Source organism: Aulonocara stuartgranti (genome assembly GCF_965226115.1).
Source record: "Aulonocara stuartgranti genome assembly, chromosome: 12".
NCBI classification, from domain to species: Eukaryota; Metazoa; Chordata; class Actinopteri; order Cichliformes; family Cichlidae; genus Aulonocara; species Aulonocara stuartgranti.
The window spans coordinates 4326176-4340722 of NC_138948.1; the positions used below are offsets into that span (position 1 = coordinate 4326176).

At 38.9% G+C, this 14547-nt stretch overlaps 1 protein-coding gene across 4 annotated transcripts in view; it reads left to right on the plus strand.

The window, feature by feature from the left end:
- paqr3a (progestin and adipoQ receptor family member IIIa) overlaps positions 1 to 14547 on the plus strand; it is a 162767-nt gene that overhangs the window by 24421 nt on the left and 123799 nt on the right. The window contains exon 1 of one of the 4 annotated variants that reach the window (XM_082556082.1): positions 11038 to 11057. The exons of the other annotated variants lie outside the window; for them this stretch is intronic. The gene's annotated coding sequence lies outside the window, so the exon portion shown is untranslated. Of the gene's footprint in view, positions 1 to 11037; positions 11058 to 14547 lie in introns of those variants that run through there. 4 annotated transcript variants of the gene reach the window in all.

The window sequence follows — 14547 nt, forward strand, 5'->3', positions numbered from 1 at the left end:
ACGCAGTATATTAATTAAGTCATACTACCAATACGTTTGGCAGGAGCCAGTACACAGCAACACACTACCAGGCATGAGAACAACAAAGTGTGTGAGGTGAAATATGATGATATGATCCTGTAAGAACAGAAGCAACATGCAGAGATAAAAACAAGTTCAAACTGTGTTGTGTGGTAGTCAGAAATAAGTGAAAATTAGTTCCAGTGCAAAACTAGCAAGTTGACTGCAGCTGTGCAGTCATTGGAGAGCAGTTTGGGGTTGGACGTGATCCTTAAAGAATATTTGAATGGTTCCCTCTGAAAATTGAATGGTATTTTTGCTTGAAATGCTTTGCTGGAAGTGGATAACCGTCCCCATTAACAGTTCAGCTTGTCAGCTTCCTTTTTCCTGATAGTTTAAGCAGAATGCAGCTTGTTGTAAATGGTTCTTATATAACACTTTTCTACTCTGCCTGAGCACTCATGGTCCTTTATACAACATGCCTCATTCAACCATTCACACAAGCACTTTTTTCTATGCTTTTTCCTACTGAAGTGCTAATCTAATATTCACACACATTCACCCCACAGCCACTCCTTGTAGTTCCATGTTTTTAAAGGGAGGGAAGATAGTAAAAAAGTGACTGTATGAATGAATTTGGATAGTAGAGACAGAAAACAAAGAGAAAAGAAGAACAGAGGAGAAAAGATGTAAATGGGTGCTTATAATTTGAGGTTTTTAAAATGATGACAGGAAACATACACGAGCGGACTCACAAACAGCCGAAGTACAGAGATTTTTAGGCAAGACACTCTGTGTTTAAACATTTATATTAGTGCTTCAATCTAAATGTAGCTGAAACAAAGCAAATAGAGAATTGAGTGTAACAAATCAATACCAATCCATGCCCTATCTGAGGTCAGTCAGAAGTACAATTTTCAAGATTTCTTCCCCTGAAAATGCTGTAAAGACATCATGAACTAGTTGTCTAGTTCTGTGGTGGAAAACAGCTTTCTATCAACCACATTTATGTACTGTTTGCCATATTTAATTGACAAACGGTAGATAGTTTAAATTTTTATCAGAGGAAAAACACAGAAAGCAGATTTTTTTTTTTTCCATGTTGGGCATGTTTGCTGTATACTTTATATTTCACTCACTTATTTAACACCGATTGTGTTAAATATTATTTTCTTTTAAATGGAGATTGGTTGATGGTTTGACTTGATGGCCGTGAACAGAGTACCACCTTGAATTTCACTTGTCTAAACATTGTCGTTTCCAAGTATTCATTAAACATTGCAATGTCAAAACGTTGTAAACTACTGTGGTTTTAAGTACTTTCTGAGCAGGTCTAGGTTAACTATTGACACGGTGCTTGAACAGACCCTCGGGTATGTAAAAAATCAGAAACATCATCAGCTGTGTTGCCATTTTTCCTCCCAGCAAAGGAAGTTTACAGTAGCCTGTCTCTGTTTGTAACCAGTGTGGATTATACAGTTGTATCATCCGTAAGTGACGGTGCCGATCCTTACTAAAATTCAGCAACTCTAAAATGGCTTTGGTTCTTTCTGAAATCACTTATAAAGTAGACAAATTTAATACCCAGAGCCAAAACTCACTAGCATTTGCATAGCGGCTGACAGTAATTTCCCCACATTGTTATTGCTTTATGTCTGTCTGAGCCCATCTGTGATCTCTGTAGCGGCGAACGGTATTTCTCACTGAGTGCACTGTTGGGCTGGCGTACTGCTTTTTTCTGCAAGTGAATGAAAAGTCATCCTAAGGACATAGCGACACAGCCTAATTGCAGTTGATTAATAAAATACTAGTGCAGGCACCAGTTGGCAACTTCATTATTATGTTTCTCAAACAGATTAATTGCGCTGAACAATATGAGCCTGCCACCAGTGATAGCAAGACTTTGGATACAAAGGCAGTCATCAAGACTGAGCCTGGCTTACATTAGTCATTTTAAATAGCTCACTCAATGATTACTCTCATGTGCAATCTCTGAGGTACAGGGATGTGGCGTTAGGAGCAAGCAGATGCCCAAATGTCTAACAAGTACAACTGATCGTTGTTTTTCAGAGCAAAAGACATTTAAATCACTGTCAGTGTGGCCATCATGAAAACAACTTTGCAATAAAATCTTTATATTTATCAGAACATAAGACCCAAATATTCCACATACTCATAGTGCCCGTAGTTTTTGCTTAGACTCAGTTAATGAACTTAAGCTGAAGGGAAAAGAGGATCCTTCCCTCACGACAGCAAATAGCCAAGGGCAATAGCCGATAACTAATGTGTGGAATATTGCAATTAGCATGGCAAAGTACTTACAGGGATCAAATTAAAAAATTCATTAACGCTCGCACTTAATTAAGAAACACTTTTCGGTTTACATGATAAATTATGACACCTATTAAATCTTCCACTACAAGCTGTAATGGCCTTCTTTGCTCCTGGGTATAGGCAGTGTTTCTTTTCAGGTTCAAAGAACTCTCCAAGGAACTTTTATTAGGAATAATGTTTCCCTGCAAGGGATACAGGAGCAGCCATTTTAGAGAAGACGTGCTAGCATTTCCCCCCCTCTGTTGCTGCTGTTGCACCTCGGCATCTTCGCTGAGCGTGTTACTCTTAATTGAAACAAGATCGGAAAGAGGCTTGAAATGGGTGTTTAGTTTTAGGAGGATTGAAGTAATAGGTTAAGGTTGAAACTGATAATGTTTGTGAGAAAGATGAAGATACTGTAGAGGTCTTAAAGCACTTTATACTGCGTGGTGTTGGACTGTAGCAACATGTGTGTCATTATTGTTAAAGAAGGAATCAAATGCTAAACTGCACCAAAAACAGATCTCAGCATGTTAGCCTACCCAGGTTAAGTCTATGTATGGGAAACACTACCCTGCTATGTGTATTGACCTTCACGCTCCTCAGTGGTCATTAGACTTTTATTTTCTCAGTAAAAATCAATTTCATTGGTTTTAAAGCTATATTTTAGATTTTAGAAACATAAAATAGAAATTATCTTCATTGCATACAGCTGGGAGAGTTTAAAAGGTTCCTAAACGTAACCAGAAATGCTAATGAGATGTTGCGTTGAGCGGCCCGTGAAGGCTACAAACAGAGGGGCCTTGTTTACTTCAACATTATAAGACATTAAAACATCATGTACGTTTCTACTGTCACTTGGTTATAGTTGTTCAAAGTCATGCACCTGTAATATATCAATATGATTATAGAAATCAGCCACTGTTGTAGAGAACAGATTACTTTTTTATTAAGTGAGTCACTAAAATCAACATGCAACAGCTTTAACTGAAAACTATGACCTGAACTTCTGCTGTTTTGGATAGTGGCTATAGCATGTTATTTATTTAATGATATTTCACTTTTTTACATTATCAATAAATTACCTATAATTCAAAAATGTTTACATGAACCTTGAGGAGTGGATTATCTGTTTACAGCCTACATGGTACCTGTGATCTTCTAAGATAATAATCAGTGGTTTGGCTGCAGGCTACAGTGTTTTTTAATTTAATTTTTTTTTGATTAAAATTACTTCTCCTTTTTTCCAGAGTCATGCAGAAAAAGCTGTGAGAAAACAGCAGTAAATAAGCAGGAAATGTGCACTGAAGTTCAGTCAGTGCTGTGTTCTGAGGCGTCTGTTAGATCCCTGAGCAGGGAAGCCCTGCAGCCTTAATCATCTCATTTATATACCAAAGAGGATTCCACACACCGGTAAACATTAAACTGATCATCTCAATCAAGCAAGTAAATAAATTTGATTTGTAGAACAGCCCTCACTGATGAACCTGTTGGTACACAATGGAGTAAGAGGAGATTATATCAATGCAGGCACCTGAGGTGGCCTAAATATGCCACGGATTTCTCATAGCAGTCAAAGAGCCCTTGACAAGAGCCCTCTTGAACTTTGATTGGCTCAAGTGGCCATCATAGACAACCTCTTTATTGCGGTAATTTTGGCTTTCTAATATATTCAAAAAGGCAGCTGAGCCTAGGCGCATACTGTAAATTTTTCAATGGCACAAATTTGCTCACAACACAAATAATTGCCTAAAATCTCCCCCTATGTGCACTACTCTGAATCAAAGTATTGGACAGACAGTTATCTGGTCAGATACTGTACCACATGTTGTAATTTCTCCGTTACATATTTTTCAGCCTCCTTCTTCATCAGCCCTTTGAGTAAATAATTGGCAGAGCGTGTGACAAAATGGCCGGTAGTCATGAGCGTGCAAATCTGCGGTTAATTTGAAGCATCGAAGCAGGGCCTGGCTCACTTCTGTTAGATTATTTAAAACAAGTGTCCAGAGCCATGTGCCATGACAAAATTATTAACTGTGTATTTCATAATGTTACTGACAATATGTTAACGTGTTTTTTCGCCTCCCCCTGCCGTGAACAGATGGGTCCTTTTACTTTATTTTCCACATCAAGTATGATTATTTCTTTGTGCCAAAAGCCACCTGCCGTTCCTTGGTCTCTGTTCTAATTATTTATGTTGGTAATACACAGCAGGACTTGTTATCAGTTGGATGGTATCTTAATAAAGGAAGGCACATCAACATATTGACATCATCTTCAAGGGGAAAATTTATCACTGCACAAAAACAGGGAGAGGGGGGTACCGGAGCGGATCAGGCCATGTGCCAACACTTCCAGATCTGACCTCCTTTTGTTCCCAGACTCCTCAGTTTGCTCCCCAGCACACATCTTTGGAACCATGTGATGATAATTAGGTGAAAGCCCATTAAAAAGTCAAATAAGAGAGAATACATTATCATTGAGACACCAAGACCTGATCATTTTCAGTTGTGTGTGTGTGACAGAAAAGGACGCAGTGATCCAACAGCTGATTGGAAAAGATGAAAATGTCTTTATTTGTTTATGGCACGTAAAGGGTGTGATCACAGCTGGTATTGTTTCTTATGTCCAATTTACAATTATAATGTCTTTTTGGTCGCTTGTAATTCTCGATCTGCTTTCAAAAGAACTAGTTCTTATAAATATACAGTGGGGCAAAAAAGTATTTAGTCAGCCACCGATTGTGCAAGTTCCCCCACCTAAAATGATGACAGAGGTCAGTAATTTGCACCAGAGGTACACTTCAACTGTGAGAGACAGAATGTGAAAAAAAAATCCATGAATCCACATGGTAGGATTTGTAAAGAATTTATTCGTAAATCAGGGTGGAAAATAAGTATTTGGTCAATAACAAAAATACAACTCAATACTTTGTAACATAACCTTTGTTGGCAATAACAGAGGTCAAACGTTTACTATAGGTCTTTACCAGGTTTGCACACACAGTAGCTGGTATTTTGGCCCATTCCTCCATGCAGATCTTCTCGAGAGCAGTGATGTTTTGGGGCTGTCGCCGAGCAACACGGACTTTCAACTCCCGCCACAGATTTTCTATGGGGTTGAGGTCTGGAGACTGGCTAGGCCACTCCAGGACTTTCAAATGCTTCTTACGGAGCCACTCCTTTGTTGCCCGGGCGGTGTGTTTTGGATCATTGTCATGTTGGAAGACCCAGCCTCGTTTCATCTTCAAAGTTCTCACTGATGGAAGGAGGTTTTGGCTCAAAATCTCACGATACATGGCCCCATTCATTCTGTCCTTAACACGGATCAGTCGTCCTGTCCCCTTGGCAGAAAAACAGCCCCATAGCATGATGTTTCCACCCCCATGCTTCACAGTAGGTATGGTGTTCTTGGGATGCAACTCGGTATTCTTCTTCCTCCAAACACGACGAGTTGAGTTTATACCAAAAAGTTCTACTTTGGTTTCATCTGACCACATGACATTCTCCCAATCCTCTGCTGTATCATCCATGTGCTCTCTGGCAAACTTCAGACGGGCCTGGACATGCACTGGCTTCAGCAGCGGAACACGTCTGGCACTGCGGGATTTGATTCCCTGCCGTTGTAGTGTGTTACTGATGGTGACCTTTGTTACTTTGGTCCCAGCTCTCTGCAGGTCATTCACCAGGTCCCCCCGTGTGGTTCTGGGATCTTTGCTCACCGTTCTCATGATCATTTTGACCCCACGGGATGAGATCTTGCGTGGAGCCCCAGATCGTGGGAGATTATCAGTGGTCTTGTATGTCTTCCATTTTCTGATGATTGCTCCCACAGTTGATTTTTTCACACCAAGCTGCTTGTCTATTGTAGATTCACTCTTCCCAGTCTGGTGCAGGTCTACAATACTTTTCCTGGTGTCCTTCGAAAGCTCTTTGGTCTTGGCCATGGCGGAGTTTGGAGTCTGACTGTTTGAGGCTGTGGACAGGTGTCTTTTATACAGATGATGAGTTCGAACAGGTGCCATTCATACAGGTAACGAGTGGGGGACAGAAAAGCTTCTTACAGAAGACGTTACAGGTCTGTGAGAGCCAGAGATTTTCCTTGTTTGAGGTGACCAAATACTTATTTTCCACCCTAATTTATGACTAAATTCTTTACAAATCCTACCATGTGAATTCATGGATTTTTTTTTCACATTCTGTCTCTCACAGTTGAAGTGTACCTCTGGTGCAAATTACTGACCTCTGTCATCATTTTAAGTGGGGGAACTTGCACAATCGGTGGCTGACTAAATACTTTTTTGCCCCACTGTAAATCCTTGGAATATGTAAGTGGCTTTTCTGGAGAGGGTTCTAGCAGGTTGTGACTTTTACAAACAAGAGAAATCCAAGAAATCCAAGAAATCAAGGTTTGCTGTTGTTATTGTGGTGAAATGCAAAAATGCAGCGTATCTTAGGTGCATCTACTAAATATCTCAGAGTCTCAAAGTCACAGTCAGAGGTCATATTTTCTTAAAATCTTGGAAGTAACCAATGAATTTCAAATTGATACCATAGGTGCCGCTACTGAAAATCTGAGACGCATTTGAATTGTGGTGACCTCGACCTCAAGGCCAGAGGTCAAGTTTTCTGAAAATCTTGTAACCCCCCCCCCCCCCCCCCCCCCCCAAAAAAAAAAAAAAAAACCAGGTTCAACACCTTCGTTACCTGTTTGATAGGATGCAGGTCTAAGCTTCTTCCACATTGACTTCACCTTTTAGACTCTGAGACTATTTCCATCTTTTGCATACAAGCCTCAGGTTAAATAGATTCTGGCTTTACAGTTTTTCTTTTCCTCCTTGGTTTTCAGCCTAGAATTCAAACACTTTCGGTGATAGTGTTTGTTGATATATTTGATTTGCATGAAGTTCATTCTTGTGTATTTGGATATGAGGACATGGTTTCCTATTTTCCCCAAGAGGACTGCATCTTTGAAAAGCCACTACTTGGGCATTAAACATTGAAAATGATTAAATGGAATCAATAAAGACTTAAACTTATACTGATGAACGATCAACTATCCAAAACATAATCACATGGTACATATTTAAAATCAAAAGCCTGATGAAAACAAAGAACTTTTATGGTGCTTCTGACTTGGACAAGTAACGTAAAGGAATAAAGGAAGCTGAGAAAAATCCCTGTTCCAGCAATGCTTGTTCGCAGATGGGGGAAATGTTACATCAGCAGTTCCCCGCAGAGCCAGAGAAAGGAGATTGAGTCAAAATATTGCAAATGAAAGTAGCAATTAAGTTAAGTATTCACGGCATTTCAAAGCGTCCTGCGGTGGGGATGGGTCACTCTTAATCAGGGCTCCACTGTTCTAAAATATAGAACACTTGCAATTAAACATAGTCGATACTTTAATCCCTGAGAGCTAAAAATGAATACAACGTAATTACAATTCCACATGTACAGCTCTGCTCATTACTAATGTGACTGGAAAAGGATTCAGAAATATGTCATTGATGATGGCTGATGCATTATAATTACAGATTTCTCTATCCTTTTTGAGCTTTTCTATCCATCCCAGGCCAAACACAAAGGCTGACGTATTAGTCCACGAGGAAGCTGGATTTAAAAGGGTTACAAAATCTTTATCTACCCATTTAAGAGCATATATGGTGCAGAGAGGAAAAGCCATTGTGGAGCTCAGACAATGCACTGACCATAAATCCATAATAGCCTTTAGGATTAAAGAATATGCTCTCCGAGTTTAATTACATATTGCTTCTGAGAGGTTTACCCCACTGGGATGAAGAAGCCCACTGGCTGTCCTCATGACTGCAGATGAGGGAGAAGGCCGGAAAATTAACAGAAGGATTTATTTAATCTCAACTAGTGAAAGTTTTTGTATGATAATACATCTACATTTAGTTCCATGTGGCTGTATAAAGAAAAAGAGGCCATCTTATAAAGGACATAAGCTGTGCACACACAGATGTGCAACACTTTTCCTCAGAAGGCTGCACTGACTTGGATACAGTGAAGCCCTTAGATACAGTTGAAGCGCTGATCAGCTGAGTATAAACCAGGTTCAGGTTTGAACAAAGGTGCAGACTTGAATATAATTAAGAATGTGATGCATTGAGTATTTCCTCTTCAGTCACCTTTCTCACTCACTCTGTGTTAATAGACCTCCCTGCACTGAATCATACTTGTTATTAATCTCTGGCCGTCTTCCACAGCATGTCTTTATCCTGTCTTCCTTCTCTCACCCCAGCCGGTCGTGGCAGATGGCCCCGCCCCTCCCTGAGCCTGGAGTTTCTTCCTGTTAAAAGGAAGTTTTTCCTTCCCACTGTCGCCAAAGTGCTTGCTCATAGGGGGTCATATGATTGTTGAGTTTTTCCTCTGTATGTATCATTGTAGGGTCTACCTTACAATATAAAGCGCCTTGAGGCGACTTGTTGTGATTTGGCATTGTATAAATAAAACTGAATTGAATGTGAATGGAGGAAAGTTTTGCTAAATCCATGCTTGCATATACAGTGTTTCCCTCACACAGACTTGGACAGGCTGGCTGTCTTGGTGTACCTTTTTTATCAGTTGCAGTTATTTGCTAAAGAACTTCATACCACAGTTAAATGGGTAGTTTTTGTTGTGCTTTGACAATATGCTGTAAGCTGGAGATCTACTCTAACCACATCCTGCAGGTAGGTGGAGAACTGGGTGCTGCTACTCCAGACTCAGTGTAGCAATTCACATTTTAATGGAATTCAGGTAGTCATATATTAACTGAGATGGCAGCAGAAGAAACACAGCTCAAGTTCAGCTGTAGTGCTTTTTCAACCTTGGTATACCATGTAGAGTATCTATGTATGTAGTCATATCTATGTAGCAACAACAGGCTCTCAGTTGTAGGTTAAATTACAGTAAAACAGAGTTTTGAGACTAATTGAAACCATACAGGGTGGTGCTGTTAACACTTAGCAAGCTACTTTTTTGCTGTCTTTGTTAACAGATTCAGCTGTGGGAACATGATGATAAGCTAATGTGTAATAGGAACGCTGCAGTGATAGTTACTTAAAATGACCTTTTTAGTTTACATAGATATTCAGTTAAAAGTCATAAAGGATTTCTTAATAATTCCATTAACTATTAATTCACTTTTGCAGCTCCAAGGGTCATTTCTATTTAACAAAGAAAAAATAAACTCTTGAGATTAAAGAGAAACAGCCAACTTAGTTCCAAACTTATAAACTATAAGAATTTACTGTGCTTACCTTTAAAAATAAATAAATAAAAAAGCAACTGCTTAGTGACCCAAAACTTCTGAACAGGTGTGTACTGGTATTTGAACTTGTTTTGTTCTTTCTTCCTGGTCCTCACAGGTTAATATTCCCCGTTGACTGTGGAGCCTTTAAGAGGCGACAGGTTGTGTGTAGGAAACTGTCAAAGGGCGCCATATGTTTCTTCTGCTCTAAAGGACAGTGACTCACCTGCTTCATAAATGTAATACTGGAGTGAACTTTGTCGCGCTGCAAAAGAAACACCTAAATCTGTAGATGATTTTTTTTTTAACATGGATCATTTATTAACAAGCTTTTTTTATGTCTTCCAGTTAAATGATACCTGCAATGTCATGGGGAGGAATTCATTAGAGCCGTTTATAACAGGTCTTAAATGTTCTCGTTTGTTTTTTAAAGTCTTGTAGTGAACACACTGAAAGGACAGTTAACCCTTGTGTTAAGAGTTTGCTTTGAATTCCACTAAACAGCATTGAGAGTTGGCATAAAAAGTTTAAAACAAAAGAAGAGCTCACCTAGCTGAGACAGACGAGCACAGTGCTGCAGGACAGTGGCACAATAATTCAGTAAGTTATGGAAATGACTTCTATTGAGTACACTTCTTTGAAGACTATGGGGGAGATTATTAGGTTGGTTTTAATTAGTATGCAAATGTATTTCTTTATGATCACTTTCATCCTTTCTTCATTATATTTCATCTCTCTATTTATCCTTCACGAAAGAGAAAGATTCAATTCACTTTGTCTTGTGTTGGAGCGCTAATTTATTGCTTGTAATTAATTTCAAATGCATTAACCATTAATCAGACACATCTGTACAATTATGTGCTAAGAATCTCTCTTTTAGCTTACCTTCCAATTCTGCAGCCTTACCATTTACCATCAAAGAGATCTAATTTGATTGCCCGAAAGAGGTCAAACTGTCACGGGTCTGGGTCCGTTGGACCCAGTATGTGGAGTTTCATGTTTTTGTTATTCCATGTTTGAGGTTATTATGTTTTGGTTTTAGTTTGCATCAGGGATTGTTTTCTTGTTCTCTTGTTGTGTTTATGATGATGATTATGATGTTTATTATTTGAGGTTCATGTTTAAGGATTTGTTCTCTGTTGTATCTCACGTTTAGTTTAGTTCAGGTTCCATGTGTCATTCTGTCTGTCTCTCAGTGTCAGGTCTGCGTCTTGGTGTGGTGTTCTCATTTCCTGTTTTATTGTGAAGGTCTGGGTCTCATGTGAGTGTTCAGTTTTACCTCTGTCTCGTCTTGTTGATCATTCCCAGCTGTGTCCACCACCTGTGTGTAATTCCCCTGTGTTTCTCTGGGTGTATTTAAGTCATGTCCTCCGTTATTGTAGTTGCTGGTCCGTCTGTGTATTCCACCCTGCGTCATCTGTGTATCTACCATGTCACATCCGTGTGCTCTCCCTGCTGTCCATCGTCATTCTCCTCTGCTCGTTCTCATTCAGGTTTGTGCTTTGTAGTTTAGTTGTTTCCCAGTATAGTTTAGTTCCAGCTCCATTTGCCGTTTGTATTTACTTTCATGTTCAATAAACCACCTTTACACCTTCACGACTGCCTGCACTTGGATCCTCCTTCATTTCCTCCACACGGCTCACCTCACTCGCCGTGACACAAACAAGTATTTGAAGTGAGATTTTACTGTCTCAACCATTTTCACTTTTTTAGTACAGAATGGTTTTAATAAATCATTTTCTCTCACTCATCTTAAAATCTGTGAATTAAAATGCAGAAAGAGAAGATTAAACAAATTCACTCAAACTAATTTACCTCAGTCACATACCGGTAACTGCAAATGTAATTTAACAGCCTGTGAATTATTTTTGCAGATTTTCTTTTAACGTGTTTTATTTTCTCCTCTTGTGAAATGATCACAGCTTTTCAGCCTAAAGGATTTCACTAGTAATTTATCATTTAAACTGTGTTTGTAATGAAAACTAAATCTTACAGCTGCTTTTGTGGTTTAACATTAACAGAAATACAGATGGATAAATTTGCTCCAGAGCCACTGAATTCAGCCATCTGAGTTTAGATGTGCTAAAAGTAAAACTGCTTTTCAAAAGTGAAATTAGATTTGAGTAAGAATGCACTGAGACTATCGGGACTAAGAATTGTCCTGATAGTCGGTGATCTTCTTACACCAATCTTTTCTATATGCACATGTGATGATTCTGAAGTAACTGCCATTTTTGTTTTATGAGTAATTCTACGCTTGTAGTTCAAGTGTAAGTTATTTGCCAAAAAGAGACATAATAAAGAAAGTTTGTCATCATCAGTTCTTTGAGCCGTGATATAAAAGGCTAACATTCCCACAGTCCTAAGATTTAACAACTGCAGATGTGTAAGGCTGCTTAATTGTGACAGTGATCATCAGAGACATTTATTTAGGTCATTATTAAATCACAATTATTTACAGTTACTCATCGACTCTGGAAACGATGCTTTTATTGAACTTTGTAATAAATGAATACATAAATGTGAACTGCCACAACCTGGTGGCTAGAAAATTTGGTTTTTCGTGGAGAGGCAGAAGTAAAGCCAAAGTGTGTACTAGATTGGTAATGGTAAAGATAAGAATTATAATATAAAGTATAATATTATCTTGTTTTGGAGGTCACATTTACTAATGAAAGTGAAATTGGAGTAATTTTCCATCACTAAGTATACAAATGATCATAATGGTCCTGTTTATTCTGTGTCTTTCCCTTCGTTTAATATTATAAATTGTATTTACTTTTTGCCTACCGTTGTAAAACAAAACCATATCATAATTAGATTTCAGTCACGTTGGCACAGCATTTGTTTGAGTGTAAAGATTTTCTTGACCTTGGGATAATTAGCTTATTGAAATACTTAACCCAAAGCCTTTACATAAACCTGTGTTTAGTCAAAGCAGTGGGATGCACACGGTGTAACACGGCTGAAAAATGTGAACTTTATACACTTTATAGTCGAATTGTATAATTTTCTATTATTTTAAAAGATTTATCGACACCCTAATACATGTGTCAGGTCTGTATTATTCATTAACTAACGAAAAAAAATGTGAATTTTATGACATAAATTGAGCATAGTATTGGCCACATAGGCCACAAGCTATAGCCTGCCCACAGCTGCTCCACTCTGCTTGCTGCTTGGCAACCCATCACCAAAGTTGCTTCTTATTTAGTGCTTGAATTGTGGTTTTTGGTGTGAGTAGAAAGTGTTTTTTTTACCAGTGCCAAAATATAGGCCTTTTCTGCCTCTTTAAAAGTGGAAAATATTTATTTTGTCTACATCAGGGCTGAGGAGCTCCAGGCCTCGAGTGTCGGTGTCCTGCAGGTTTTAGATGTGTCCTTGATCCAACACAGCTGATTTAAATGGCTAAATGACCTCCTCAACATGTCTTGAAGTTCTCCAGAGGTCTGGTAAGGAACTAATCATTTGATTCAGGTGTGTTGACCCAGGGTGAGATCTAAAACCTGCAGGACACCGGCCCTTGAGGCCTGGAGTTCCCCACCCCTGGTCTACATGGACGCAAACCAGTACATATAACACCAGCCAAATTACGATTTTTGTTCTTTTTTGACTATAGTTTTGTTTGTTTGTTTGTTTGTTTGTTTGTTTGTTTGTTTTTCTTCTCCCACACTCACATCTGCAAGAGGGAATCATGGCTAGATGTCTTTTTGGTTTTGAATGTTTTCGAGATAATAAAGATTTCAGTTTTCTGCAAGCGACACCTGCAGAAGCCATTAAATAAAGATGTTCACCTGTAGGTCTCATCATGTAGCCAGCTAAACAAATCACTCAGGCTGTAATCACTCTGTAATTATCCACTCATGGGTTTTTCTCCCCCTCAGTTTTATTCAGATCCTAAACTCCATTGATCTGGCTATCTGCTAATGTGAGCTCAAAGATTTCACAGCTAAGTAAAACAAGATTCTTTTGTTAAAACAGCATCTTTGCATATTACAGTGAGAACAGTGGGGGTTGATTAAGTAGACCCTTCCTATGGACCACTCTTGTTGCTTTCTTTTTAATCAATGGCGACTAATAAGATCCTACAGAGCATCTGTGCTTACAACGAACAAGATCACATTGTGCCAGATCACCTGCACTAACCTTCTGTCGAGTTACAAGGGCTGTGATGTACAGTGACTGCTTCAATCAAACCAGCAGATTTGAATATCCACAAGACTCTCCAGTAACAGCCTCAGTGTGAGATTTATGCCCTCATTGAGAAAATTACATTCACTCCCTGTCCTCACTGTTTGGCATCCATTACAGTTCATTATTATCTTCTGAAGGCGTACAGCTCTGTAATAAAAGGGAAAAAAAAGAAAAGCGGAAGTTTGTGCCTAGATTGGAGCATAAATTGTCCCGTCCCTGCTGTTGCAAAACGCCGAGCCGTATCTAATTATTTTCTTTCTCCTGTTGGGCCTGTGTTTCTGTAAGTCCAGGCATGCCTTTAACCAAAGTGGGAAAGCCCTGATTCATATGAGGCTTTCTTTCTTTTCTAGTCATGGGTGACGAGATTGTGAAGCATCTTGACAAGTATGTTCATGTTCATATTCAGTTAGATGTAATTCACATCTTATACAACAAATCTGTGGCATGCATGTTAACATGGGAACTGAAACCACTAAACATACTGTACAGTGCTGAGGATTTAAGCAGTTGCAGGAAACTTTTGCAAAACTTGGGGTTTGGAAGGGAGAGGAAGATGATGATGAAGTCCTGAATAAAACCTGCCAGCCCTGATTGTCAGATCAGTATAGTATAGCAGAATTGTGGCAATAAACTCACCTGGATTTTATTGGTGATATCGCATATCTGTGTTTTTCACACATTTAGACACCATGGTGGTTGGTGTGTGTGTGCACCTGCATAAAAGTGTGCACTGAGAAAAGACATGCATCTTCTCAAATTAACTATTATACTAATTTATTCTTCTTCTCT